Source organism: Rattus norvegicus, chromosome 4 (genome assembly GCF_021556685.1).
Source record: "Rattus norvegicus strain SHRSP/BbbUtx chromosome 4, alternate assembly SHRSP_T2T, whole genome shotgun sequence".
In the NCBI taxonomy this organism is placed as follows: domain Eukaryota; kingdom Metazoa; phylum Chordata; class Mammalia; order Rodentia; family Muridae; genus Rattus; species Rattus norvegicus.
The window spans coordinates 50,613,335-50,640,351 of NC_141537.1; the positions used below are offsets into that span (position 1 = coordinate 50,613,335).

At 38.5% G+C, this 27,017-nt stretch overlaps 1 protein-coding gene and 1 long non-coding RNA gene across 5 annotated transcripts in view; both read left to right on the forward strand.

The window, feature by feature from the left end:
• Kcnd2 (potassium voltage-gated channel subfamily D member 2) overlaps window positions 1-27,017 on the forward strand; it is a 507,546-nt gene that overhangs the window by 29,491 nt on the left and 451,038 nt on the right.
• LOC147994765 (uncharacterized) overlaps window positions 7,923-27,017 on the forward strand; it is a 48,292-nt gene continuing 29,197 nt past the window's right edge. The window contains exons 1-5 of one of the 4 annotated variants that reach the window (XR_015686399.1): window positions 7,923-7,980; window positions 14,215-14,346; window positions 15,011-15,038; window positions 17,118-17,353; window positions 25,232-25,299. This is a non-coding gene — a long non-coding RNA (uncharacterized LOC147994765). Of the gene's footprint in view, window positions 8,204-14,214; window positions 14,347-15,010; window positions 15,039-17,117; window positions 17,354-25,231; window positions 25,300-27,017 lie in introns of those variants that run through there. The other 3 variants (XR_015686398.1, XR_015686401.1, XR_015686400.1) reach the window with 3 other exon arrangements.

Genomic DNA, 27,017 nt, shown 5'->3' on the forward strand with positions numbered 1-27,017 from the left:
GATAGTAATTGAGCAGTAATATTTGAAAGTACAGCTGTTACCCTATCTACTGTACCTATAGCTTCTAGGTGAAGCATTAATGCCCATAAATGGGTTATGGATGTATTTGTATTTACGAGTTAATGGGAAAAGATCTATCATTTGGCCTTACATTTTACTGCTTTGCAGTCTGGTGAAAGTACAAGAGTGAAATCTATTGCAAAGGCCTTAGACGTTGCAGAGAGGAGTCAGATAACTAGTCCCTTGCTGCAGCATAGCTCTCGGCCTTCCTTTTCTCCCAAACTCCTTCCTTCCCCCTATTACTTTTGTATGTGGTAGTTCCCTGAATAGGTTTGCACTGTTTCTTTAAAGTCAGTGTTTCAGAGTGCTTTGATAATTTCTTCCTCAGAGTTACAGTGTGTGTGTGTGTGTGTGTGTGTGTGTGTGTGTGTGCAAGTGTGCATGACCCACCTGCACAGCAGTGTTTGCATGCCACAGGAAAACTCATTCCTAATTACAATAATCTACCTTGTTTTATTTTTATGTTCTTTTAATTTTTTCACACAGACCCTCTCACTGAGATTTGGCATTTATGAATCAGATTAAGCTGGCTGTCCGGTGAGCCCCAATGTGTCTGGTCCTATTTGGCTCTACACCTAGTATCCAACCCCCCAAACCACCTTCACATAGGTTCTGTGATCAAACTTGAATCCTCTTGCAAGGCAAAGGCTTTACTGACTGAATGAGCCTGAGTCGTGGAGTTCTTTCTCTAAGACACGGCTGAGTTTAACACATTTTACAATTATGCCCAGCCATAGTGGGTAATTGATATCTAGATGTCTTACGTGTAGTCAAGAGTTAGACAAAGGAAAATAGAGTGGGAAATGATTGTTTTTAAGACTGACTATGACCAAGTGTGCCTGCCTTGTTGCTTTTGGGGTTTCTGAGAGAAGAATGAAGCCTGTGGCTCTGAGTGACAGTAAGAGTTCCTTTAGAGATTAATGTTAAACTGCTGCGATCCCCTGCCCTCTTGGAAGAATAAACAATAATTATATTAGTAGAGGTACATTAGATGTAAAAGTCCAAATTGCCAAGTCTGTCCATTTTCAGTTTTAGCCAGGCTATTTTTAAGTATGAATCAGTGGGTGGGTCCCACTGAGTGTGACAATCAGAGTAGGCCAGGACAAAAATATACCTCAAAGGGGGGAAAATGGCTTATAAAGAACAGTTTAGAAAAGATCACCTTCACTAGGTTGACAACTTGAAATGGACTAATTCCTATTAGTAGGAGACTTACAGTTTTCTAATTTCACTCAGATGTGTTCAGAAAACACAAGGCAAATGCTAAGGGCGGCTCATAAGCTGAGGTAAAATCTGTAGCGCGCGCGCACACACACACACACACACATACACACACACACACACACACACACACACACACACACACAAAGGAACTGAATGATGTGTCCTGAGAAAAGGGGCTCAAATGCACATAAAGGCACATGATATCTTTGAGCAAAGGCTTGTGTTCTGATCACCTATTGTATTGAGCAGGGAGAAGTTTAGATTGTTATACATGAATAATGATAGGTTGTTTCTGTTTTAAAATTAAATAGAAAATGCTATTTATGTATATATATATATACACAGAGAGAGAGAGACAGACAGACAGACAGACACAGACACAGACACAGACACAGACACAGACACAGACACACAGACACAGATACAGACACAGACACACAGAGGGAGATTCTGCAAGCTTCTCAAGAGAAAGAAAACTAATAGGGAACATATGCTATAATTACAGATCCTTACATTATTTTTAGGGTAATGGATGCATGGTAAGATATTCTCACTAATTTATAAACATTAATTATAGTTACAGTGTAAGTCTTCATTAATGTTAAGAAGCTTAACATTTACTTCCTCCCATATATTCCAAATTCACACAGATTCTGACACTCAAGTCAAGTTCCCTTTAAGTAGTTAGGACCCAAAGGAACAATTTTAAGTTGTTTCATGAAAATAGTTTACATATTTTAAAATGAAAAGGAATAATAAGTTTTAGGTTTGTAAAATTTTATTTTTTGTATTAATATATATCATTGTAACAAAAAACAGTTATAAAGTTGCTTTTTTGGTTGCTTAAAGGCAAAAATTCTATAAATATTCAAGTGCTAGGGCCTCATGAAAATTATCATATACCATGGTGAGCAAAATAGGATCTAAAGAAACAGATACATATAAGGATATCCATGAAGAAAGGAACACTCCTTAAAGGAAATAAGAGAGAATCTGTTCTGTAACCAAACTTGCGTGGCCATGGCCTGGGAACATAGATTTAGCTTACTCCAAATTCCATATTCCAAGAAGAATGCAGTTTCATGAAGTTTTATAGTCTTATAGAACAAAAACGGTCAGACATCAAGGGATGTTCAGAAACAGTGGTAAGTACATCAGAGAGATGGCTATAGTAAATAAGGGAATCTCTCCTGTAGGTTTCAGATGATATATTTGACATTCTTAGCTCTGAGGCTGATGGAAGCCAATGTTCTGCTAAGATAATGGGTTCCAAAATGTTATTATCTGTTACTCACAGGATGATAGTTCCAACACAGAGGTGGGCAAGGAATGGGGTCACTCAGGAGGTTAAAGCTCCTGGCCTTGGACTATTTCTACTTTGACACATCATCACAATTCTCACTCTCTCAGTCTCTACAGCCACAGCTTCTTTTCAGGAATCCATGTTAACAGTGGTGTAGCCCTGCAATCCCAGTTAAATGGGAAGCCAAGCAGGAGGGTTGAAAGTTCAAGGCCAGCCTGAGCTTCAAAATGAGTTCAAGGACACACAAACAATGTATTGAGAAATGGTCAAGAGAGACATGAAACTAAACAACTTCACCACAAAATCCAATCACAGGATATGTAGCTTAGTGTGCTGTGCAGCCTTGTTCTGATCACTAGTACCGGTATAACAACAAAAGAGAAAAGCTCCGTAGGATGACCTCTGTCTGGAACAATGAATTCTATACATAATTCCAACAATATCAATGCCAAATGAGCCCTTAAAGGTTCTGTAATAAAAACAATTCACTAAATTGTCTTTTAAATGTTTTTCCTAGATTTAATATTTACCCGATTTAATCTTTACAACAAGCTTCCAAGGGATGAGGGTATTATATTATTATTATTATTATTATTATTATTATTATTATTATTTCACTCCAGTTTGTATGTAGGAGCATGGAGACATTAGCCCATTTTGAGCAATGCATGTAAAAATAAAACAGCCACAACAGGTGATATCTTCAGTAAGGGACAGAAGCAGACTTTTCATAAGACGAATAAGGACTTTCCTGTAACTTTGACTGAAGAAAGCTTTCAAAGTCTATACGAATTTGTAGGGTCCTTCCAGTCTTAATAAACTGAATTATTTCTTTGAGCCCATATATTCCTGGATTCATCTACTTCCTTTATACTGTGGAAATTGCCATAACATGAAAATGTTGGGTCATAAAGAAGGGCAGCCAAATATCTAAACAAGTTTAATTGTGTTAACCTTTGGGCTCTTATTTCAACAGGATCATTGCCGTTCCTGTGAAGTGTTTGGACTTTCTCAACTTGAACATTTTCTGTGAGCTGTGCAGTTAAAGTTGGCCTTTCTTTGGGCCAAGGTTTAGGTACATTATGTAACTTGAATGTATCATTAATTAGTTAACTAGTTAATTCTCAAAAAAATCGTAGGACATGTGCTGCCATCACGTTGAATGTGTGGCATCAGAGTAACAGAAATCAGAGGAATGGAATTGGTTAGCTACCATGAGGACTTTTATCAGCAGTGGAATTATTGGCATAAGTGCTATTTTTGTATCCATGGTTTATATATACCCACTCTAAAAATAGTTTGAACGTATTTATCACAATCATGGACGCCAAACCACAGTGAAATACATTTTGGGTATAGGCTATAAACTCTTCTTTTCCATCTCCCTCATGTATCTTTATATACAACAGATGATACAGAGGGCTATTTACCTGACTGATCCTTCCGTGATTCTCAAATCACTACTGAGAAGTTCAGAAAAGAATTGTCCAGCTTCTGCAATTCCTCATCTAAGTATATTATCTCTACAGCAGAATAAGGAGTTATTGCACCGTGTCCTTTGATACTAAGTAATAGAGCAAGCCTATTACTAAATAGGTAGTTACTGTGAGAAGTAAGTCAATACCAGACATCAGGGTGTGCTTATTACTAAATAGGGAGTTGGTACTAAATAATGGAGTATACATGGTACTAAATACAGAGTTAGTGCATGATATATTTTGATACTAAAAATATAGATTATGGATATTACTAAATGGAGCTGAAATATATTGGTGCATTAAATAAATATTAGAGTCCACACAACTGATAGGAAACCAGAATATTAATTTCATAACAGATAATATACTTTTTTATTGGATATGTTTTATTTACATTTCAAATGTTATCCTCTTTTCCAGTTTCCCATCCATAAACCTTGTATCCCATCCTTCCTCCCACTTCTTCTATGAGGGTGTTCCCCCACCCATCCACCCACCCTTTCCTGCCTCCCTGCCCTGAAATTCCCTTACACTGGGGGGAGGTCTAGCCTTGGCAAGACCAAGGGCTTCTCCTCCCATTGATGCCCAACAAGTCCATCCTCTGCTACATAGTCAGCTAGAGTCATGGGTCTGTCCATGTGCACTCTTTGCATGGTGGTTTGGATGGTGAGCTCTGGTTGATTGGCATTGTTGTTCTTATGGGGTTGCAAGCTCCTTCAGTTCCTTCGATCCTTAATCTCTTCCAATGGGGACCCTGTTCTCGGTTCAATGGTTAACAGCAATGTCCTCCTCTGTATTTGTCATGCTCTGGCAGAGCCTCTCAGGAGACAGCCATATCAGGCTCCTGTCAGCATGAGCTTCTTGGCATCAGCACTATTATCTAGGTTTGGTGGCTGTATGTATATGGGCTGCTTCCCCAGGTGGGGCAATCTCTGGATGGCCTTTCCTTCAGTCTCTTCTTTTTAGGGCTACTCTGTAGATTACATTTCAATGGACTTCCTCAACCTGAGACTTTTTCCGTGATCTTATGTGGGCTAACTTAAACTAACTATTGCCCTGAGCCTGTTTGTCAGAATGAGTTATGAATTCAGGCAGCTCATATAGTTTTTAGAACTTAACTAATCTAAAACTCTCACTCTCATTATGCATGAAAGTGTAATGTGATCTATCAATTTGCAGTCATCTCCGCAAGATCAAACAGCCAATGAGAGACACAAAGGACCTGAAAAGACATTCGAAACCGGATCCTATTCCTTTTATTCACACACACATTCTCTCTCTCTCTCTCTCTCTCTCTCTCTCTCTCTCTCTCTCTCTCTCTGTTTCTGTTGCTGCATGTAACACAACTTAGAGTTCTTTAGAGAATGAATTGGGCTTTATGTGGCTGAAGTTGTTATAAAATAAAAAATGGAGGGTGGATATTACAGGTCAGTGTGACCAGCAAAGAACTGTCCGTAGCATCTCCGTGGATTACAGCATGGATAAGTGGAAAGACACTTCATAAAGGGAAACACTGAGCATCCCTTTTCAGTGTATAGCAGTGTGAGTTAGTGATATTTTCCTCCATACATGCTCTCCATGCCTCATGATCTAGTCCAGAGTCTGCATCCTGTGATCCAGCCTAATCTGGCTATCTCTTTGCTACCCTTAATGTCTAGGCTTCATTTTGGATCCACCTGTCTGCCCCTAATCTACAGGACCATTCCACACCACATCCACTATCTCTACCCAGCCACATCCTGCAACATTGGGGGGGGGTTTCCCTGGTGAATCTGCCAAATCCTCCCATCCTCACACTTACCCCCAAACCCCCAAATCTATCTCCAGATTCCAGGTTTTGACCAAGATGCATATCTTACACAGCAACTCTGACCTCCTGACTTTATTTCTCCTAAGCTATATCCAAACTGTAGGCCCAACCAGACCTGTACCTCTTTTCTTCTGCCCCAACCTGCTTTATCCACGTCAGACACAGAACTAACAAAAGAGGCTCATATATCCAGATCTTTCTGCAAAATACAAGGGAAATGTGACTTGACTTTGAGAAAGAATAAGTAGGTCACAGGCTTTATTTATTTATATGATCATTACCTATAATTGTAAAGACACTGTAATCTTTCCTCTGTACATAGGAAGCTAAGGAGCTGGTGTTCTTTGAGCAAAGTAATACAGAACTATAATTTCAAGGAGAGTTACTATTTACCTCTCCTCCCCCATTTTGAGGAGGAGTTTATAGTTAAAGCTAAAAATCATGAAGTACTTATTCTAACAAACTCAGAAAAGACATATAACACATGCACCTTCTTCTAGATGCATTGTCTGAACTTTTTTTTCTCTCCAAAGTCACATTTAAAAGATGAGCTTGGTGACTGTTCCTAAATAGACTGCCAAGGACAAAAATGTTTATTTTGGCAGGATTAGAGAAGGTGCCTTTTACGTTTGCAGCTTCTAAGATTTAGAAGTATTTTCAAGGATATTGAACAGAAAGTAACTTTAGTCTCTGCCTTCCTAAGCACTGTTAAATTGGATAAAAAAGAAGCCAAACTTTCTGCACTAACTCTGTATCTCTCTTCCCCCTTCTCTCTCTCTCTCTCTCTCTCTCTCTCTCTCTCTCTCTCTCTCTCTCTCTCTCTCTCTGTCTGTGTGTGTGTATGTATGTGTGTTTATGTATGTTCGTATGTATGTATGTATCTATGTATGTATATCTGTCTTCAGGAGTCAGTGAGTTCAAGTAATGACTGCATAAATGAATACTATTGGAAACCAATAGGATTGTTTTGACTAATAATACAGCAAGAGCCTTTGCTTTCTCTTGTTGTTGGAAGGAATAAATATTATCACACATATGTATGCAGGTAGGATATTTCTGCCTTTTGAAACAGTATCCTGATGATGCAAAGAATAAATTGAATTACATCTTTCTCTTGAGACTCATAGATGCAGGCCTACACACAGAGCTGTGTAAGAATAGCTGTGTGACCGGTGACAGCAGCTTTTCCTGGTGCTGTAATGCGGAACTGTGTTTTCCTGCAAATATTAGATATTTGATTCAAACTGGTGCTATGATGAGGACACTGAAGAGCTGAAACTTGGGGATCTCATGTTATATAAATAAGACATATGGTTTAAAGGGGTATTGTACCTGGCCTCTTGTGTTCTGCTTCTGTTTTCTGGCTATCATAAGGTGGGCTACTCACATACCGCTATGATACATATGTAAACAAGAAGCCAGTTGACTCTGTATTAACCCTCCTCCAAATCTGAACCAAAATAAGCCCTTTTTCTTTTCTAAATGTTTCATCTCAAGGATCCATTGCAATTGTGGAAAGCTGAAGCAGACACCTATGAACTTGTTAGAAATGCTAACTCACATGTTCAAGACAGACCACATCTTTGGCTTCAGAGGTAGAACCTGTCAATCTGTAATCTGGTGCCAGCTAAGGTTAAAAGGCACTGACATATGACTTGCCAACCCCCTCCTCCTCTCACTGACTCTGTCCCTCCCCGTCCTGGACATTTTTCTTTTATTTCCTTTTCTCCTCCTTAACCTTTCCTTCCCCCATCACTCTTTCTATCCTTCCCTCTCTATATCTCCCTTCCCTCAACTTCTGTGAATTAGGGATTGAAAAAGTCACTGCTTTATTATCAAACTAGAGAGGCTGGATGGTGTGATGTGGGTACTTATCTGGTTGTAAAGAAAGCCTGCATAGAAGAAAGGGCATGTGGTGCCCAGTGCGTCTGTAACAGCTTTTGCTGGGGCAGGTCTGCTATGATATTGGAATGCTCTTGAAGAAACCACTGTTCTATTGACAATAGTGTCGTCCTTGGAGACATTCTTTCTCTGAATATAATAGAATTTCAAAGCTTACTGATTGAATCTTTCATGCTTCAAATCCAGATGCTGTTCTATTCTAGGTGAAAGATTGCTATTTCTTCATTATTAAAGGAGGAATTGTATCTTCCTATCTATAATTAGTTACTTCAGCCTTCACATCAAAAGGGTAGTAATTTTCTGAACCAGAGCCAGATTTGCAGAGTATCAAGGAAAAAAAAGAGGTGGGGTATGTCTTTTTCTAAGCATGACAATTGTGAGGCTGTATGTCCAAACTGTTCAGCTGAAGGAGGAGCCAAGCCACCGGTAAAGTCGCACACTTTGTATTTTGCCTCTTGTGTATTGTGTCTCTTACTCTTCATCCGTGATATAATATTTCACCCAAAGGCTGCAGGGATTGTTAAGGTGCAAGGGAAGATGAAAGTGTAGCTACTGCAGCTACTCATAAAGCATGAGTTGTGTCTTCTACTTAGAGGCAATGCAGGATTTGTCTGTAATCCTCAGGATGGGATGGCTGAGCCTTCTAGGTTTTGCCTTCTTAAGTCAGTCTTTTCTATAATAGTCACCTTTTACAGCAACATCTTCTTTCTCATCACCTTCACAGAGCCTGGGGACCCTGTCTGTCTGTCTCTTATACTTAGCAAAAATATTTCTTCTCAAAATGTTAATGATCAAGTCTCATTTACACCACTGTATAGAACCAAGGAACACAGACGTTTCCCCTGAGGAATTCAAAGAATTACAGAGTTTGCGAACACCAGGCACTCGATTCTGTTATTCCTAAGTTCTGATTTGTCGAATGGACCTTTTAAGGGTCCAACAACTGTCAGTCCAGTTTCTAAGGCTCTTCAACCTCGCTTGGTACCTTTCACATTTGTCAGGTTCCTGGACTCTGCTAGGATGATATAAACCTTTAAATTTGGGAGAGCATGACGTCACGGTAGAGTTAAATGAATATCCGTTAGATAACAAAACATCTGATAGCAGCTAGTAAGCATATGTGTAGTACAGGGTAGCTTTTATTTCTTGCATTCCTGACTTTCTTCTCATAGTTCCTCTTTCTTTTTTTCTTTTAACTTTTTTATTGGTTATTATATTTATTTACATGTCAAATGTTATCCTGCTTCGGGGTTTCGCTTCCACACACCTCCTATCCAATCCCCCTTCTGCTGCTTCTATGAGGGTGTTCCCCCACCCACCCGCCCACTACCACCTTACCATCCTAGCATCCCCCTGTGCTGGTGCCTCAAACCTTCACAGGACCAAGAACCTCCCTTCCCATTGAAGCCAGATAAGGCCATCCTCTGCTTCTATGCAGTTGGAGCCATGGGTCCCTCCAAGCGTACTCTTGGTTCCTGGTTTAGTCCTGGGAACTCTGGAGGGTCTGGTTGGTTGATATTGTTGCTCTTCCTATGTGGTTACAAACCCCTTCAGCTCCTTCAACCCTTCCCCTAACTCCTCCCAGTGCTCAGTCTGATGGTTGGCTGCAAGTATCCACATCTGTATTGGCCAGGATCTCCCAGAGCCTCTCAGGAGACAGCTCTATCAGGCTCCGCTCAGCAAGCACTTTTTGGCATCAGCAATTGTGACTGGGTTTGGAAGCTGTATATGGAATGGATCCCCAGGTGGGGCAGTCTCTGGATGGCCTTTCCTTCAGTCTCTGTTCCATTCTTTGTCCCTTTATTTCCTTTAGACAGGAGCAATTCTGGGTTAAAATTTTTGAGATGGGTAGGTGGCACCACCCCTCAACTGGGAGTTGTGCCTAATCTCTGGATATGGTCTCGACAGGTTCTCTCTCCCATTTGTTGGGAATTTCAACTAATGCCATCCCCTTTAATCAATAAGTCATGTCCTCCTTCTTAATTTAAGTAATCATGTGCTTCTTTGCAGTCTATATCAGTGTTGCCTGTTCTGTGAAGAGAGACAGTGCCTTAAAACTTTACACATGGTAGGGGGATGCATGGGTTGGTGGAGATGGTTCAGCCATGAATAGCACTTACTGCTTTTGCACAGGACTTGGGTTCATTTTGAGTACCCATATGGTACTCAGAACTGTATGGAACAACATTTCTAGGGGATCCATTGACTTCAGCAGATAGCAGGCACACTTGTAGTGCACATATGTCCAAAGGGAAAACACATGCATAAAATGAAATAAATACACATTGATGAATAAAACATTTACACATAGTAGCTATAGTCAAGCTGTTGTAAAAATATAAAAATAAAAAAGGTATTGGTGTCTTTTACCCGCTTGGTCCGCACCACAGTGCCCCAAGATATCTGCTAGATATCTTGGCGGAAACACATCCCCACTCCTCAGCGACCCAGTGTCTTTTGCTGCCACACACTTTCCTATACTCAAACCCTCACATAAAAGAACATACAACACAATAACCTTAGATCCAATTGATAAGATATAATTGCTCACTTAAACATACAAAGCCCGGTACCATCCATCCCTTAGGAACGTTGATAACAACCTGTAAATACACAGAGCAGAATCTTAACATCACCTGCCATGGCTTCTCCCCTCTCTTTTGCCCTGTCTCTCCTTTCTCCTCATCTCCTCCTCTTCCTTCAAACTTCTTTCCCGCCCATCTTTCCTTCTCCTCCAATGATATGCCTCCTTCTATCCTGTACCTGCCCCTCACCTGTACTTTACAAATTCAATGGGGAGGTTCTGGTGAAGTCACCTGAGTTCTGAGTAGTGACTAGTCTGCTGTCCTTGGGGCAGTGGAATTAGCATCAAAATACAGATAACTTCAGGGCAAACCACAACACAAGCTTATGGTAGTTGTCATTCCAAACCAATTATGACTTTTTTTTCTAAAAATCTACATGTTTGAACACTGATTTTAGGCTTTAAACTCTTATGTGAACTTGTTTGAAGAAAGCATTAAATATATTTGATGAAAAAACTTCTCAGCAATTCAGGTGTTATAACCAAAACAGCAACCTTAGAAGGCAGTGATGGAAGGAGGTTGAGAATCTATAAAGCACGAGCCAGTCTCACCACTGTGATAAATGACATTTAATACAGCTCCTCGTAGATATCTCTTACCATTCTTGAAATGATGATGTATTGGAACAGTATCTCTAACCTCCAAAGCACATATATTTAGTCCCCCTAATAATTGCCAGATTCCTTAAAAAAACATTCTCTGTGAAATTTGACATTTATGTTCATAGGATTAATAGGAGTGTTTCTAACACCCTCCCCTTTACCTCAGAGATGTGGTAGGTAAAATAACGTTAAAGCTGGACAGAGACATAGGGGAAAGAAAAGATGTTAGTCTAGGAGATGGATGGGCAGAGAAAAAAACTATATTCTGAACACTCCTGACGTGGCTAGTTTAGGATGTTACATTCTGAACATTTGATCACCAGAGTTACTTCAGATTCAGAAAAGGGAAGAGGAAGTAAAAGTTTCAAAATTCACAAATCACAGAAGTATGAACCACGAGTATCAGAAAGTACAGGTACAAATGTATTTAAAACAATCACATTTTATAAATGTATTTTCCCTTCTAAATCAGTAGTGACTAAAGCAAATAGAGAGAACAAAACGCTCAGAACAATAGAACCAACATTTACCTGGATAGCATAATGGTATAATTGTAGATGGTAGGTGGGGTTGGCATGATGCTCAGGTATTTCTGTCTCCACAATAAGACTCGTGGGACCTAATGCTTTCGATGCCTTGAATAATGTACATGAAGGAAATAAAAAAAAGTGACTTCTACTTGAAAGACGAAGAAAATTTAATCACGTTAACATTCTATTAAAATGTTAGCATATCACTAGCTGAATTTTAAGATAAGATAGGTCCATTTTACTAACCATCCTATTAAATAAATTTTACAGAGATGCTAATTATCTCTTATGGGGAAACTCTTAGTCAAAACAAACTTAGTGTGTTATATATACTCATAAGAAATACTTAAAATTTTCATCATTTCTTAAATGCATAAAATATCAAATGCAATGCCATGTTGTCTGTGCAGTTGATTATAGTTACTTTAGGGATTTTCAAAGCTACATATTAGCATTTTTTAATATGTATGAAATCCAAGGGACTATTGTTTGTACATAAATAATATTGAGTATTGAAGTTTGTGACATATGGACATATTGACAATCAGTGTTTTACACTTGTCTGTTGGACAAGTTGTAAATCTATGTTGCCACTCTTGCCTGACCCTGAATAAAGAGAAGCTGATATTCTGTGTGGAAACTAAAATCCAATTCAAAGATGCAAACAAAGGGTACACGTCGTGAAGGAGTTTCCCTTGTCTGAATTTTTAACCAACCCTGTGTCTAAGATTGGAATTAGATTCCTGTATCTGATGTGAAAGGCTTCTTTTTCTCCTGGAAATAGTTTTTTAATCTGATTTCATATTGTCCTACTCCAATAAGTCTCTCTACCCTCACATAGGTTTATCATTACAGTAGGGAGATGAGACTTACACAGAGGTGAGGGAGTTCTCTGTATCAGACTATTTCTCTTAGTATTTTCGTTTTTGTTTTGGTCTCTCAGTGAGTGGCATGACTAACACAAAAATGAATGCTTTTATTTTCTTTAGAAAATCACAAGAGAGGATTTTTGGTTGCTTTGCAACACTGAGGAAAACATACATGCAGATTTGCAAACAGTGATGTACCCTACCCTCTGTTTTACTATTGTCTCTTTGTAACTTGAATCACAATATGTCGATCACAGTGTCTTCACACAATGTTGGGTGAGGAGAACAACAAGCAAGATTCTTTAAAATATAGTGCTATGGCAATACTAATGAATGTTTATCGTGAGATTTAAGGAATGAGATTGGAAACTCATGGGTGATGTCAAATGTCTAACTAGACCAGATAAGATGTGACCCAAGGACCCATGATAGGAACCTGAGCACATTTTGTAGTTTTTAACTCATGAGAAGAGAAGGTTTTCATGGTCTTTGAGAGGGAAAGATGGGCCAAGGACTGGCAGTTCAGTATCCATTTAATTTCGGCAGTGAAACTGTCTTCCTAGTGATAGAAAACCAGTATGGAGAAGTGTTTGAGCATGCCTGTGTGTTCAAATACAGCTTGTCTCACGGAGTGCATTGAGTGGCTTGCGTCCTCGTCTCAGAAAGCCTGCCTCATCCACCTGAGTGGAACATATCAATGTGTAGAAATTGGAATTACTCTTCAGAACTGAAGCAAGCTTTAATAGATGCTGCGCAAGCTTTTGGAACTAGATACCATGAAGATTCTCTGGGCTATTTCATTAACAAGTTGCATCCCCACAGCCTGCATTTCTCTAAGCATTTATTGAATAGATAATAGGAAATAACTACTTTCTTTGTGAAGTCGTAAATAATATGGCAGAAGGATATTAAACCCACTGAGATGTGACAGAAGAGCTAAAACTTGTGGGTTTTTTGGATTTTATGATGCGAGCATCTCATCCCCCACCGCGAGTGTATGTAAAATAAACAGATATATTTGAGTTGTTTATGTGATCAATTATCAACTTAACGCCATGGCTGCTAAATGAGGTTCTTTTAAACACAGAAGCCATTCTTGTACTTTTTCCCTACCATAAGAATTGCTGAAGGGCTCTACTGAGAGAGAAAAGAATATCTTATCCTTACCCACAGTCCACCTTCAAATGATGCAAAAACCTTTTATGATCATAAAAGTTTTATGTCCGTGCTTCTCATAATCACTGTGTGGTTCCCATAAAGGTGATGGGAGGTCACTGGCTCTTCTGGTCCAAACATAGTTTTATCCTGTTTACTGAAATAGTTCCAAGCGGTGCCATGCAGAGATGACACATTGCAGTCCTCACTGCTATCAGCACGAGCACTCCCTCTAGTTTGTCTTTTAAGGGCTTAGCATGATTTCACAATTAGTTTTTAATGGTAAGTAAAGAAAATCTCAAGTAGAGATACACTTACTGAATTAAGCTTCTGAGGAGCATAAGGCATTGTGGGTGATTCTTGCCATCACAATGACATTTACTTATATTGCTCTGTATACTTTGTTAATTCGAAAATTGTTTTCAGTGTCACTGATTAGAGATGAATGTCGGTGTTAAGATCATTTTTGCATCAAACTGTCATATTTGGATTGTGTACAGAAGAGAGAGAGAGTAGGAAGGTGCTTTATAAGCAGGAGTATTTAGAAATGTTTCTGCCATAGCTCCTTTGAACTGTCCAAATGGCAACTTACTTAACTTTTCTGAAACTCAGTTTCTTGACCAGAATGAAGCATAAGGCTGTTTTATCTAACAAACAAACTGAATATATTTTACTCTGTCCCGTTTTGTGAAATAGAAAGCACCTGGATGTTGAAATTTGTAAACCTACTTGGAAATGAAAAAATAGTATAGAGGCGATATTGTTTATAAGAAAGGAATGAATGGGAAACACATGGGCCGTAGTGAATGACTCAGCCGAGGAGATAAGGTAAGACCTACAGGTCTGTGATAGGGACTGGATCACCATTTGTAATTTTAAATTCACAAGAAGAGAAGACTTTAAAGGTCTTTGAGGAGAATAGATAGATTCCATGATTGCAATCTCAACCTGTGTCCCACTTCTCATCATCACATGTATCCTCATCAGACCCTGGCCAAAAATTTACTCTTCAAGGACATCCAAACAGGAAAATGTTTGGAGAAAGGAAATTGAGAGATGGGGTGCTATTAAAAAATATGCCTCTATATAAACATCAACATTTCATGTATTGCTGAATACATATCTTAATATATATATATACATATATATGGATTTTTCTAGTAAATATGGCAAATACATGTCAAGTTTGTGTGAAGTTCATAAATCCTAGCTTGTAGAATGTCCAGTGCAATTGGGGGTACTGTTATTTATTGGTCACATACCTTCTGACTTACTTGACTCATCTAATACACTGTCTGGCCTTTTTATTTTATAAATTAAAAATATACTATTCCATCTCTGTAAATACTGGAGATAGAACTGTTTACTTTAGCACAGAAGCCTAATCCTTGTCTACACATGAGATAGACAATTCACTTCCCTTAGTCCCATCTCCTCTCCTCTTGTTAGTTTCTCTGTTAAAAACACTGTCCTTTTCTTCTTGGCTCTTTAGAATCCCGCGTGTTTGTGAAGAGTGACTGGTGAGTACATCACTGCATTTTATTCTCAAAAACAATGAGTAATGAGTATTTCATATCCCTACAGTGAGGACACTACCATTGTCCTTAGGCAATAAGGGAATAGAAAGAGGAAGATGAAAAAGAGAGAGAAGAGAAGGGGAAGGGAACATGGAAAGTAATAATATACATTAATTTTATAACAAACAAATGCTTCAAAATATGTAAGTAAAGAATAAATGATGGACTGGAGATAAGTTCAGAGGTAACGATCCCTTAGATTGGTTATAATTTTTAGATCATGCAGACTTCCTTATTTCTTTATTTCTGTTTCTGATAAATAGCACAAAGACACATACCAGGTCATATCATTAAAGGTGGGCTCTTTGGAAATTTCTACTGATTATATTCCGATTTCCTGGTCAAAGGATGACCTATGTAAAAGGATGCACTTCGAAGAGATTTTGCAAATCATTGTGCATAGCAATTCAGGTGGCCTTCCTTATAGAAGAACAGGGAAAAGAATAGTACAGAATTTCCAACCTATGTTTGCATTTTCCTCTACAAAGCTAGTAAAGACTTGAACTAATTCTATAGGCAGTTGATGTAAAAGAGGATGTTGAATAAATAGCATGAATTTGCAAAGTCTTGAGAAGGAGCCCAAAGTTTCTAAACTATGTACTTTTAGTAGCAACAGTGACAAGTCCAACTGCAAGACTATGGCAAACATAATGTCTCAGTTGTACACTTACAAGCACATGCAGCAGGTAACTTTTAATGGATACTTTCCAGATGATGAAACTTGTGCAGAATTGTAAAACTCGCTCAAGTTAAGCCTTCAGAAAGTGACTGTGCAGGTGTTTGGGAAGGATATGGATATTTAAAAATTTACATTCATGATTATGGCAACCTCAATTCATGTATCGTGCCTGATAAAATAACTTTAATTCACTAATCTAACAGGGCAGTTCTCCCTGCCTCACTTGTCGCTGGTTCTATCTTAGTCTTGAAGGTATAAGCTCGAAAAGGAATTACCAATGGAATAACAGAAGCAAAGCTTCACTTAGGTAGATACTGTAGGAGTATGCAAGGCCTACAATCAATTTAAAGGATTACACATAAGAAAATTAACAGAATTAGAGATGCATGTAGAACACAATTTTGTTTGTTCTTAATAAGAAAATTTTGCAATTCCACAAGAACAACAATACCAACCAACCAGAACTCCCAGGGACTAAACCACTGCCCAAAGAGTACACATGGACAGACCCAAAGCTCCAGCTGCCTATGCAGCAGAGGATGGCCTTGTTGGGCACCAATGGGAGGAGAAGCCCTTGGTCCTGCCAAGGCTCAATGCCCCAGTGTAAGGGAATGTCAGGGTAGGGAGACAGGAAGAGGTGGGTAGGTGGGGGAACACCCCCATAGGAGAAGGGGGAGGGGGATAGGATGGGGGTATTTATGGACAGCAAACTGGGAAAAAGGATATATATTGCACACACAAACACAAACACCAAAGACATCTGATGTTCTGTTTACTTCAAAAATGTATCCATTAGGGGAAATTGAAAAGAAAAGGGAGAGAGTCAGATTTAGCTAAAAATTATTCTAGATTGTCAGAATAAAGTATGTGCAGCAGATAGATTATGGGTCTTGAGGTGCGTAATAAAGCATGGTTACAGTGTGCTCAAGGTATACACAATATGAGTTATGGACCTTGTTAGAGAAGATATTTCCCTCGGTGGGCTGTGCAGTTTAAAAAGCCCAGGCCAGATCCATTCTGTCTCTGCCTTCCTCACTTGTGGATCAATGCATCACTAAGTTTTCAAGTACTTATTGTTTGAACACTAGGCCTGCCTGCTGTGTATGACAGCCTACTGCCAACTGTTGAACATGGACATGCCGCCTGAAACAGTAAGCAGACTCCCACTAACTGCTTTTACTTTTTGTTTAAAGTATCTTGCCCTACTTGTGATATTTTGTTACATAAATAGGAAAGTAACTAAGTCACCTGTGAAAATATGGTGGAATTGCTATGGTCAGTGTATAAAGGACTGCATTATAATTCTTTGGCAACTCAGATATCTTGTTCAAATTATCCTACAGAATCTGAAAGGAAAAAAGAAGTATTATTTGGGATACAGACTAACAGACTTCGCTGGCTTTTTTGGTCATTCATGCAGTTAATAAATACGTGTCAGGCTTGGCATAATCAATGACTCTACAGCTGGGCTGAAGACCCCTTGGATATGTATTAGTTGTACTCTGTGTCATAGAACATTATGACAAAGAACAGCACAAAAATAACACCACAAAATATAGTCACGTGTCAAGACTACAAGGTATGTACCCTGAAATACATAATCTCTACATAGGAGTAGAGAATTACACAGTATGTGAAAAATAGTTAAAATGTAAGTGGAAAAACTCTGGTTATGATAAATTACACATTTTCATTAATTACATTGGATCCGAAGCTCTAGAGCTCTGCCATCTTGAAGCAATGGCTGCATTATCCTCATGAGAATTTCCTTAATGGAAAGAGAGTATATGCATCTGTGGAGGGTACAAAAGTAGAATCGTTGAACGATATGGATGTAAATTATCAATTTATCAATTGATTAGAGCTTGGTCCAATTCCAGTCACTCTGTAAAAGGAATAGTATCAATTAATGTGATTTATATTAGATCCATGTGAGCTTGAGAGAAACTAGACCTTGCTCAGCATTTAGTTAAGAGCTCTGATTCCTTCCCACCCATCAGCCACCCATATCCTGATACCCACGTCTGCAGTGAAGGTTTGAGCTAAAGGAATCTTCTGAGGAAATAGGTTCAGCCACAGAAAACAGTGCTTGTCTTCACCTTTATCACATTTGACTTGGAAAATCTGTATAGTGCAGAGTGTGTTTTGCTTCCCAGGGCTACTAGGAGAGCCAGCCTTGACTGGATATTTGTAAGGTGACACAGTCAGCCAAGATACAATCCAATCTTGAGTTTTTCACAGCAATCTTGATGGTTCAGAAGTAGAAGAACACTGACAATTGCCCACTTCTTAGTGATTTTTGGCATCATTTACTTCCAGACCAAAAAAAATTAATCCTTATTACATATAGAATATTAGACCAATTAGTATATCACTGTTTTTGATGGCAGACCCCCAAAGCATCTAGGGTGTTAGATCATTTCCAAAAGTCTCCTGCTGTCAATGCATTGTAAAAGTCATGGTCATAAACAATAAGGGGGTGAATGTAAGAAAAGTCAAACAGTGAGACCTCAAATTACAAGTTTCTTTTGCATAAGCTGTGTTTGTGTGTGTATGTATGTCTGTGTGTGTATGTGTATGTGTGTGTATGTATGTGTGTGTGTGTGTGTGTGTGTGTGTGTGTGTATTAATACTTTAGGCTTTTTAAGACCTTGATCTCAGAAAGGATTTTATTGAAAATAGAAGATGATTGAATCATTAAGTAACATTTCCATAGCAGACATTTGAAGATGTTTCAAAATCCCAGACATCTGGAGGAAGGAAACAAAACAAAGCAAACGAGTAAAAATAAATGAATGAGCGTGTCAGAGCCTGGTGTTGGTACTCAGAGAGTAAAAGTTAGAGGTATTTATTTATTCCAAGATATAATATGTTCATGGTTTGTAATAAATTATTAGAGAAAACTGAATTTTAACATTTGATTCTAGTTCCAGACAATTAAAAGATAATACTGTATTCTTTATACGTACCTTACATGGCTCAGATAATGGAAATCCAGGTGTACCTGGTTTCCACACCATTCTTGCACCTATTGAAATTGTAATTTTGCTTTTAGAGAATGAAAAATGATTCCACTTCTAGGATTCTTTAGCCAGCTCTGTGATGCAGAGGCAATTTTCAGATTTGCATTCTTAACGGTGCTCTGCGAGCTCTGTTATTTTAACAAGGCCTTTCCAATTTCCCCTAATGGTCTTCATAACTACCTCAGACTTATAGTTAAATCAAAACGCATTTTCAGAAGAACTCATTTCTTGTAGATATTTGAAGCTACCAGTACCACACTTCCCCAGAGTTGCCATTTCTATGTGTGGACTTTAGTGTGGTGATTTACTCATAGGAGATCCATTAAGCTTTAACCAAAAGTCATGAACGTAAAGTTTATATTTCCACTTTTATCAACACATTCACAAATCATGTTTTATTTTTTCCACATTGACTCTTATGAGCATGGGCCTTGAAAATGTGCGTGAAGAAGGACAGTGGGCAAAGCTTCCTCTTGACCCAAAATAAAATGTATAGAATTTTTTTTCATTTTTCTGCGTGATTGCACTCTCAGAATTGAATATTTAAAATTTGGGTTGCAATATTCTAACTTCATGTTATTATATAAATTATGAAGTGTGTGTATTTACTGCCCTATTGAAGAACTGTAATATATGTATATGTTAATCTTCTTAAAATATAGTACGCATTGATATGTTTCCTGAACTACAAGTGCTTAAAAATCAGTCAGGGTTTTGTGGACAACATTCAATAATCCAACCATTCAGGTGGTGGAGGAAGAAGGATCAGGAGTCCAAGATCTTCTCTACATCCTCAGTTACACTGAGAGTTTGAAGTCTGAGATCCAGTAATGAAGGATGGAGGGGAGAAAGGAAACAGAAAATAAAAAAGCACAAAGCAAAAAAAAAAAAGAATAAATATTTAAAACACATGTTAGTTGTATACTAGAATACTAGATATTACTGAAGTTAATATTTCATTAGAATTTCTGTCTTGATCATTTAAGTGTTTGTCATATTAACAAAATAGCATTTTGTGTCCTTAATTAAAACTGTATTCTTCTTTAAAGGAAAAATGTAGCATACTCTTAATTCAACTGTTCCTAGTATGAATTCTATTTTGTTTCCTGAGAACTTCTCATTCTAATTGAGCATGTATAATACTCAATTCAAACAGACTAATGAGTCAGCAGTTACCAAGTGATTAAAGTTGGGTTAAGTGCACACCAAAGTGAAACATTGTTTTCTAGCTATAACCATCATACCCCTATGCTTTGTATGACTGATTCCGCAGAGCTTGCAACACATAGTTTTAGGAATTACATCGTCTTTGGAGATGATTGCCACTGTCCACGTGTAATTAACTGCATGTATTACTATCCACAAAGTTGAAAAATTCCCACCCCCGTCCCCCAGTTTTATGGAAAGATTTAAAAAGCAAATGGTTTCAAATCCATTAGTTGAGAGTTGAGAAATTTCTACAGGTTGACTGCTATTTTTATGAAAATTTCTAAGCTCTCCAGTATTTGTGCAGCAGGCTGGCTGGATAAAGTAGTAATCGCTATGCTATATCAAGCAGACATCTAATGAGCACTCGCATGTATCTGTCACCATGGACTCTGGGGCATGATGGCTGATAAAAGAGGTGTGAGAGTCTGTGGAATGTTTGACTTGGAAAGAATTTTAGTTGGTCAGACTTCCCTGATCTATTATCAGGACCTAGAAAATGCAAGTGATTTAAATTCACACATCTAAATTTAGAGTCAGCTCTTGAAATAAATGCACGAGAGAAAACAAAATTAAAACAAGTGAGGCTAAGAGTTCCGAGTAGGTGCTGAATTGACTAAAGATAGTTACTTGTTAACAGTGCAGATTACACAGTGACGTAAAGTGATCAGAAGCAAAGGCAGGGAGGGATTAAGGAGAAATTCAACTGTATCATCACAGCTAGATTTTAATCCTCACAATAAAAGAGTGTTATTTCATTTTCACTCACTAGATATGAAAGATAGATATCATTCTTTACTGAGGTCATCCATACCGCTTAAAATATGCAGAAATAATTCTAACGATTCGACAATAATTACAACACACCTAGTTGAGCAAAATATTAATTTTAACAGCAGTAGTCAGTAGTCTCTACAAAGCATATAAGAACTTCAAGACTCATGCCTAGATCTCATAAAAATTAGGTAAATAAATATTGTTCGTTTCAGTCTAAACAAATATAATCTACAGTTAGTACTTCACATAGTTGGAAAGATATTTTTCAATGTGTTTACATTGCTCTTTAGAACAATGTTTTAAGTATTTATAATAACCAAGCAAAGCATCAGTAATAAATCTTGCATGACTTGAGAAATTACATAAAAATGTCAGTCTATAATAAGCTTTGACTTTGGGTACTTTCATTTTTATTTTAATTATTCACCTACAATTTTGAGATGCCGTCATGCTATTGTAAACTTTGCTGTTATTTTTCTTTTTTGTAGTTTATTTATTTTTACACTCCAGAGTATATTCCCCTTCTGATCCACCCTCTGACTGTTCCACATCCCATACCTCCTCCTCGCACCCCCTCCCCCATCTCTATGACAATGTCCCCACCCTACCCACCCCGCCAGACATCTAAACTTCCTGAGGCCTCCAGTCTCTTGAAGGTTATGTGCATCTTCTCTGACTGAACCCAGACCCGGGAGTCCTCTGCTGTATATGTGTTGGGGGACTCATCTCAGCTGGTGTCTGCTGTCTGCTCAGTGATCCAGTGCCTAAGAGATTGCGGGAGTCCAGGTTAACTGAGACTGCTGGTCCTCCTACAGGGTTGCTCTCATCCTTACATTCCTCCAGCTTTTTCCTAATTCAACCACAGGGGTCAGCAGTTTCTGGTCATTGGTTGAGTGCTCATATCTGCATCTGACTCCTTCAGCTGCTTGTTGGGTCTTTCGGAGGGCAGTGATGGTAGGTCCCTTAGCCTCAGTACTAGTGTCAGGCCTTAGGGTCTCCCCTTGAGCTGGATCCCACTTTAGGCCTGTCACTGGACCTTCTTTTCCTAAGGCTCTTCCCCATTCTGTCCCTGCATTTCTTTCAGACAAGAACAATTATGGGTCAGTGTTTTGGTTTTTGGTTTTGTTTTATGAATGTGGGATAGCAACCCCATCCCTCACTTGACGCCCTGTCTTTCTGCTGGAGGTGGGTATAATAAGTTCCCTCTCCCCACTGTACGTCATTTCATGTAGGGTTCCCCATTTGAGTCCTGAGAGTCTCTCACCTCCCAGGTCTCTGGTACATTATAGAGGGTCCTCCCAACCTCCTATCTCCCGAAGTTGGCCATTCCCATTCTTTCTGCTGGTCCTCAGGTCTTCACGCCTTTTTACCCATCCAATACCAGATCACGTTCCCATCTCCGCCCCCATCCCCTGTCTCTCCCTCTCCCCACTTGTGGTTGCTTTCTTCTCCCTCCCAAGTGGAACTGAGACATCCTCACATGGGCCCTTCAGCTTACGGTATTAGCCGAAAAAAAAAATACAGAATACCCAAGATACAGTCCAAAGAACTTTCATTGTTTAATAGATTAGCACAGTATTCTTTTCATCTGCTGTGTTTTACCTGTCTCTTTCTCAAATAACATCACTATATAGAAATATGAAAACATTTGGTTTCATGTTTTCAGAACTCTTGTCCCATTTCATGACCCTCATAAATAGAGATGACTCTAATTGCATTTTTACTGAGTGAATGGCATGTTTGCTATTTGGCTATTTGTGCCTTTTCTTATTACCAATAAAGCTCCATCAGCTCAGGTATAAGAATGGGGTCGCTATAGAGATCTTATTGTTTTTTGTCAAGGATCAGTTGTTGATCCTTAGCGCACACAGTACCAAGCTACAATCTTCTAAAACAAGACCTTGAATTCACTATTCTATACATCAACACCTTACATCATGATAGACTCACTATTAGATATGATTCTAAAAAGCATTTTATGTTAAAATACACTTCTTATTTACACTCAATTTGGGTCTGGACATTTACATCTATTGAAATGTAGAAAATCTGTTCCAAATGCTCACTGTGAAATATAGAATGGAGAAACAGCAAATACAAGTCAGTTATTTACATTTTTCTAAAGGTTGATCAGAATGAATGACTTTCATTAATTCACATCAGGTATGTCATGTTTTATATCACGATTTAAGCCATTGAAACATCAGAATTATTTCCATTGTCATTTTTAAAATCACTTTAGTAATACTGTTATGCAATAAAAGAACAAAAACAATTATTTCAAGCTGTACACAGAAGGTAGAGATGATATAATGTTACTACCTGCTCAATACTACTGTTGGATCTTACTCAATAAACATCCACTTTCCATTAGGAAAGGGGGTTCTTAAAACTAATTTTATACTGCGCATTTCTATCTGTGTATAATAATAAACATATACCATGTAAGTTTTAATACTTCACTACATTAGGTTAATTAATAGAAAAATATCAAAACTCTTTTATAAGAATATAATAAAATTAATATCAAGTAAATATTGAATTTCTCAGTCCCGTTTTGAGCTTTTTGTCACTTAGTAGTACTTGTAAAATAATAGAAATCACTGTTGTGTGTGCTGGACCATGAAGATGAATAGGCAGGCTGTATAATACGACAGAACATGGAGATACTGGAATGCTATGTAGCAGTTACCCCCATCCACATGGGGGATGAAGAAAGGATTTGTGGCGGAAGTGCCAGTTCAATCTAGCTGGCCAATTCAATTTGATCTGTACTGTTCAGGATTGCAGAGGAAACTTAGAGTAACGTATGCAAAACCTCCAAATGATAGAGGAAACATGCTTTGGAAAGACTCATGGTTTACCGCGAAGCTTCTGTTTATCTGTGCAAGAGGAGTAAATGACAAATTAGGCAGAGACCTTCCCACTGTGCAGAAGCTCTTTTACATTCTTCTCTTAAAGATAGGATATACTGAGGCGTTTGAAGTCAAGAAGAAAAAGTGTGACTGCAGTATTGTAAGTAGATGGTAGTAGGTTGACACTGAAGCTGAAAAGCATAGTTTAGGAGTTATGCTAATAGCTTAAAATAAAAGTGAAAACTGTGAAAGTGAGGGAGTGAAGACTGTGGTATTAGAAAGTAAAAGCAAGGCTTAAAACACGGGGCTGACTGTAAATGAGGTATGGAGTTTCGGCGTGGATATGATTGATCGGTGTCTGTCGTAGCCATTGTTCTGATGTTTGGAAGGTGACGCCATGGCTCAAGTTACTTTTATAAAGAAAGCGTTAAGTCATGGGCTTGCTTACAGTTTTGGTTAGTTCATCATCATCACAGTGGGGAGCAGACCTGCATGATGGTTTGGAACTGTAGCTGAGAGAGAGAGAGAAGGGAGGGGGAGAGGGAGATGGAGACAGAGACAGAGACAGAAACAGAGAGACACAGAGAGAGACAGAGAGGACCGCTGGGCCTGGCATGGACTTTTGAAACCTCAAAACCCACTCCTCCTGACACATCTCCTCCAACAAGGACACACATAATAATTCTTCCAAATAGTACATAAATAGGACTTAAGATGCAAGTACATTTGTCTTTAGGGAGGGAATTCTCATCCTAACTACTGCTTAATTGGATGAGACTATTAGGGAGGCCTGTTAATCAAAAAGGTGCCTGAGAACCATAAGGTTTTAAGGAAAGATAAGTTCATTTTAGGACATAGAGTGGTTTGGAGACCTATGCAAATATAGTCTTTTCAATAAGAATTTTGTGACTTATTTATTTACCTGTGATAAAAACCTACGAACTCCTATAGGTAAAATTTTGAGTTAGAAAATTAATGCTCAGATAATTTGTCTAAACACTTTACTGTTTCATTCATAAGGCTCACTGAAAACAATCCTTTTTTCACGCCTTATGTTTTAATGCTGCTTGTTATTCAGACTTTATTAATATTATGAAGATGTTTATGATTGAATTACAAAATACCTCTTGTTAAGCAGAGATAGATCATATATGTGTAAGTAGCCTGCAAAGTGCTTGTATATCTACATTTTAAGTCCCTAATTTATGTACTATTTGGAAGAATTATGAGGTGTGAACTTGTTGGAGGTTTTTCAAAACTGAAAGAACATCTCGTATATATGCTGAAAGAACATTTTATTCACACACACATTTTGAACTGTCTTGGTGGTTTTATACCAATCTTTAGAAGAATAAATTTTTAAAATAAAATTAATAAATTTTGTGATGATCTTAGTTCTAAAAATGACTCCAAAATTAAAAGGAAATTAATTGGAAATAAACATATATTGAAGTTTTCAAAGTGAGACTAATATAGAATTTATTATCCTATTTTGGGAAAAATACAGTGTTTTATGAGTTCCAATTTTCCAGAATTTGATAAGTTAACTTGAATAATTAAATACGAAATTAATTTGAGATCTGTTTGAATTGACAGATTACACCAATGGAAAACAATACAACTGGAAAGAAGATGGTTTTTAATAAAAACAGAAGGAAAAATAAGCATGCTGACAAAATGTTTCACTCTAGAACAGAACTGTTTTAGGTCTTGAGTGAGAAAAGAGATAAAAAGGGAAGGAACAGCTATGCTTATTATAGGTGTGGTGGGGGAGAAAGTAAGTCTATTTACTTTCCAGAGTCAGAGACATCTGGGAGAATCCACAGTGGACAGGACCACACTGAGCTGAGCCATGAGGTTGGGAAATGGGGAGGGCAAGAAAAAGAGGAAGGAAGGAAATCAGTTGCAGCCACCAGCAGGCAAAAGGCACAATAGAGGTGGGTAACCAAAACATCTGGATTATATAAGAAAGAACTCTGGAGGAAGGGTAGCCCAGACCCTGGGCTGCACAGTTCGTGGTATGCCAACTATACCATGTAATAGGTACAGGTGAGGGGGGGTGCTGGGAGAACCTGAAAGCCAGGTCCTCTGTGATACACTAAATAGGCACCTCAGCCATTTATCCAGGGTTTGGAAATTAGCAGGTCTAATTCCTCATAGAGAGTTTCTGTAACATCAAAGAGAACCATAAAGCATCTGCAGGGATGGAGGAGCTTAGCTCTGGAATGTGGACTTAGCATAGGGATGGTTTGGGTCCAGTGCTTAGCACCACAATTGTAAGGAAAAGGCACAAGTGGAAACAAGTAACAATGACGACTAAAATAACTAGAAATTGGAACTGCAAAATGAGGTGGATGTGTAGATGCTGTTTCTGACCATGAGGCCTCTGTCTATTATGATTCATTTGTTCCTTTCAAATTTTCTCTCTATAATAATTTAGCAGAGGTAAAAGAGTCCTTATTCCAGTAGGAATACATTTCAATTTTCAATATCAACTCAGGGAAGCCTTGAGAAATTCCTGTATCCACTTATTATTTGCTACAATTTTATAGAGCATGTAAAAAAAATCATAAATACCATTTCTCTTCCCTGTGCTCTTCAACAGGACTAGTGAGTGAATTTGATGCCAGAAAAGTAGGTATGAAGAAATAGTATTGTAGAGACCAAAGAGAAGCGAGTTAGTGAAGAAATCTGAAAACAAGAAATGAATATGAAACAGTTTTAGGTAGAACCTGTAGTTCTACCTAGTGGATAGGCACAGCCCCCAGTTGAGGAATGGAGTCACCCACCTATGTCAAAAAATTTAATCCAGTATATTTCCTGTTTAAAGAAAATACAGAGACTAAGACTGGAGCAGAGACTGAAGGAAAGACCATCCCGAAACTGCCCACCTAGGATCCATCCTGATTGCAGACACCAAACCCAGACACTATTGCTGATGCCAAGAAGTGCTTGCTCACAGGAGCCTGGTATAGTTTACTGAGATGCTGTGATGACGCCTGACCAATACGGATGCAGATGCTAGCAACCAATCATCAGCCTGAACACAGAGGCCCCAAGGGAAGAGTTAGGGGGAAAGACTGAAGGAGCTGGAGGAGATTGCAACCCCATAGGAAGAACAACATATTAACTACCTGCACCCCCAGAGATCCCAGGGATTAAACCACCAACCAAAAATTACACTGGAGGGACCCCATGGCTACATCTGCAGATGTAGCAGAGGATTGCCTTATCTGGCATCAGTGGAAGAGGAGGCCCTCGGTTCTGAGGAAGTTTGATCCCCCAGCATAGGAGGATGGGAGAGGGTAGGGGATATGGAAGCACCCTCATAGAAACAGGGAGAAGAGGGGATGGAATAGGGGTGTTGCAAAGGGAAAACAGG